The sequence below is a fragment of the Rattus norvegicus genome, chromosome 13 (assembly GCF_021556685.1).
Source record: "Rattus norvegicus strain SHRSP/BbbUtx chromosome 13, alternate assembly SHRSP_T2T, whole genome shotgun sequence".
NCBI classification, from domain to species: Eukaryota; Metazoa; Chordata; class Mammalia; order Rodentia; family Muridae; genus Rattus; species Rattus norvegicus.
Window position 1 is genome coordinate 92,728,210 of NC_141546.1, and position 4,060 is coordinate 92,732,269.

The 4,060-nt window shown below is 44.3% G+C and overlaps 1 pseudogene; it reads left to right on the forward strand.

The window, feature by feature from the left end:
• The first annotated feature begins 3,711 nt into the window (after nt 1-3,711).
• Nucleotides 3,712-3,808, forward strand: LOC120096462 (U6 spliceosomal RNA; annotated as a pseudogene).
• The last annotated feature ends 252 nt before the right edge of the window (nt 3,809-4,060 follow it).

A 4,060-nucleotide genomic window follows, 5' to 3' on the forward strand; every position in this document is an offset into this window, starting at 1 on the left:
CAAGCATTCTTTTTTTTTTAATTGGATTTTTTAATTTACATTTCATTTCCCAGTTTCCTGGACATAAGCCCCCTATCCTCTCCCCCTCCCCTTCTTCTATAAGGGTGTTCCCCTCCCCCCAACATTCCCCTGCACTGGGAGAGGCGGGGTCCAGCCTTGGCAGGACCAAGGACTTCTCCTCCCATTGGTTCCCAACAAGGCCGTCCTCTGCTACATATGCAGCTGGAGCCATGGGTCAGTCCATGTGTACTCTTTGGGTAGTGGTTTAGTCTCTGGGAGCTCTGGCTGGTTGGCATTGTTGTTTTTATGGGGTTGCAAGCCCCTTCAGTTCTTTCAATCCTCTCTCTAATTCCTCCAACGGGGGTCCCTACTCAGTTCAGTGGTTTGCTGCTAGCATTCGCCTCTGTATTTGACATGCTCTGGCTGTGTCTTTCAGGAGAGATCTATATCCAGTTCCTGTCACCATGCCCTTCTTAGCTTCATTAATCTTATCTAGTCTTGGTAACTGTATATATATGGGCCACATGTGGGGCAGGCTCTGAATGGCTGTTCCTTCAGTCACTGCTCCAAACTCTGCCTCCATATCCCCTCCTATGAATATTTTTGTTCCCCCCTTTAAGAAGGACTGAAGCATCTTCACTTTGGTCTTCTTTCTTCTTGAGCTTCATGTGGTCTGTGGATTGTATCTTGGGTAATCTGAGCTTTTGAATTAATATCCACTTATCAGTGAGTGCATGCCATGTGTGTTTTTCTGTGATTGGGTTACTTCATTCAGGATGATATTTTCTAGTTTAATCCATTTGCCTATGAATTTCATAAAGTCATTGTTTTTGATAACTGAGTAATATTCCATTGTGTAGATGTACCACATTTTCTGTATCTATTCCTCTGTTGAAGGGCATCTGGGTTCTTTCCAGCTTCTGGCTATTATAAATAAGGCTGCTATGAACATAGTGGAGCATGTGTCTTTGTTATATGTTGGGGCATCATTTGGGTATATGCCCAGGAGTGGCATAGTTGGGTCCTCAGGTAGTGAAATGTCCAATTTTCTGGGGAACCTCCAGACTGATTTCCAGAGTGGTTGTACCAGTTGGCTGCAAGCACTGTTACCTGTGGAGTTATCCTACCCAGTTACTGGCTGCTTATTGTGTGGCTGCTTATGCCGGGCTCTGTAGAATGCCCAACACACTGGAAACTCAGAGGACGTTACAACCTGCAAGGAAGTATCATCCTCATTTTAACAGATGCAGAAGCTGATCGAAACTCAGAGGGGGCTAAATGACTTGCCCAAATTCATCTAGTCTACAAGAGGCAAGGATAGGACTTAAACTCGGGACTGGCTGTCATGCGTACCCACTGTGTTGTAATTTTATGCAAGGTTTTAATGGGGATGGCAAGACAAGAAGTCTATGCCGACACAGAATCATGTGTGAGGATTTACGGAGGAAACTTAGGCAAGTATACACATCCAGACACTTGGCAGTTAGGTAAGGATTATTTACTTACTTTTGAGATGCTCTTACAATGTCATTCTATCTGAAACTAGGACCAGGTTTGCCCAGCGGTTCCCCTTACCACCGTCTCTTTTTTTTTTTTTTTTGGTTCTTTTTTTCGGAGCTGGGGACCGAACCCAGGGCCTTGCGCTTCCTAGGCAAGCGCTCTACCACTGAGCTAAATCCCCAGCCCCACCACCGTCTCTTTAGTGCTGGGGGTTAAAGGCATGAATTGCCATGCCTGCCTAGTTGTTATTATTGTTATTAATATTGTTGTTATTATTAACCATTGCTTACAAAACTGGGCAATGGCAGTAGATTCCTAGTTTGGGGGATGGCGGTGTGGGGATCAGAAGTTCAAGTCCTTACCTACATAGCAAGTGCAGGGGCAGCTGGGATGCAGGAGACCATCACACAAACGACCCCTGAAACACGTGCAGTAAGGCGGGACGATGCTTTTCTCTTAGTGGGTGTCAAGGACCATTATTATTTATTTAGAAACAGCAGCACTCATGTGGCTCCCTAGTAAGTCAGTTGGCCGAGTTAAAAATAGGTTCTAAACACAGCAAGAGCAGAAACTCAATCTTTGATATCAAGTCATGGGAAGCCGGGGTAGTGGCTGCAGCTTCAAAAAGAGCCCGAGTGAATGGACTGTGCATTTGCATGAAACGAACTCACCTCCGGTTCAATTTCAGGCTGCCTTTCCCCACAGCAGGAAGAGCATGGCTACGCACAGGCATACAAATCACTGGGCTAAGATGATAAGTTACTATGTATCTGCACTAATGAATACCAACCTCTTAATGTTGAGGGTTGATACTAACACAGGCACGGAGCTGCAGTATTCAGGTCCTTGAATAATCTTTAGGTGGAGGACAAGGGACTTATTTATTTATGTAATTTAAAAAAGACTGGGTCTCAATATGGGGGGGAGTATGGTTTGGCCTGGAACTCGATGTATAGACCAGACTGGTGTCAAACTTACAGCAACGTTCGTGCCTCAGCCTCCCAAACGCTAGGATTATAAATGTGTGTCACCACACTCAACAACAACTACTGTCTAAAGTGTCTGAGGTGCAGATGCCCACAAGGCTAGGATTGGTAAGAAGCTAAAAGAGGAGAGCGATTCCCTATGTTCTCTGCCAGTCCCAGTGGTAGACTGGAGAGCTGGGTTAACACTTGTTCTGTCATTTGAAGCCCTGAGAGTTGGCATGGCAAGTAGGTGAGAATGATATCCACTGTGCCGGACACTCTCCAGAATCCCGCTGACTCTCAAAAACTGCCACTCGGTGGTCATAGTGATGCACACACACCTTTAACCCCAGCACTTAGGAGGCAGAGGCAGGCAGATCCTGTGAGGGAGAGGTCAGCCTGGTTTACATAATGAGTTTCAGGACAACCAGGAATACACACAACAATAACAACAACAAAACCAACAGCAGCAGCAGCAACAGCCCCCCCCCCAAAAGAACCCCTAAAAAAACAAAACCAACCAATCAAAAGCTGGAGCTCAAATTCTCAACCAGTCTCTTCCCTTATAAATGTGGTTTGGAACACTTGGTTCTTTTTCTGTCAGATCCTAGGGTACTTCAGCCGTGGACACACACATTTGATGAGAAAGCCATCAAATGTATATCCTTAGTCCACATAATCTTGTTCTATGGCCATCAAGAAGACATTGGCCAAGCCAGGTATGGGTACAATGGCACCTGCTGGTAAATCCCAGCACCTGGGAAATTGAGGGGGAATTGCTGTGGCCTCAGGGTTGGCTTTGGTCTACAGAGTGAGAACCTACCTTAAAACATCCTCCCCCGGGGTTGGGGATTTAGCTCAGTGGTAGAGCGCTTGCCTAGCAAGCACAAGGCCCTGGGTTCGTTCCCCAGCTCCGAAAAAAAGACAAAACAAAACAAAACAAACAAACAATCAAAAACATCATCCCCCAACACACCGACAGAGAGAGAGAGAGAGAGAGAGAGAGAGAGATTGTTATGATAGATGGGTGTGTGTTATAACTTAAATAAATAGCAATTAAAAAAAAAAACTTGTTCTGAACTAATTGAAGGCCTGCCTGATCTTCACAGTGAGTTCCAGGACAGTTTGAACTACACAGTAAGGCCCTGTCTAAAATAAAAAAAAAAAAAATCCTCCAATAAGAATACAGATAAAAACAGGAATGTATTTGTTGGGTTCCATAAAAAGAATATGAAGAAATATTTGAGAGATAGCGCATATTCTAAAATTGGAACAATACAGAGAAGATTAGCCTGGCCCTGTGCGAGGCTGACAAGCCAATTCATGAAGCATTCCATATTTAAAAAGAAAAATAGGAAGCCTTACAGAAGGACTAGGACAAAATTGATTTACAGATTCATGAACATTATTTTCTCCTAAAAAAAGAACTTGAAAAAGCCTTATACTTGTAGAGTCCTAAGGAAATTAAGAAAATTGAGAATACAATCGGGAGAGTGGGTGGCTAATAGTGTAAATTCAGTTTGCCTGCATTTGATCTTTGGAGGGGGGACCTCACTTCTCCACACAGTTTTCTGGATCCTTAAGTGGCAGGGACT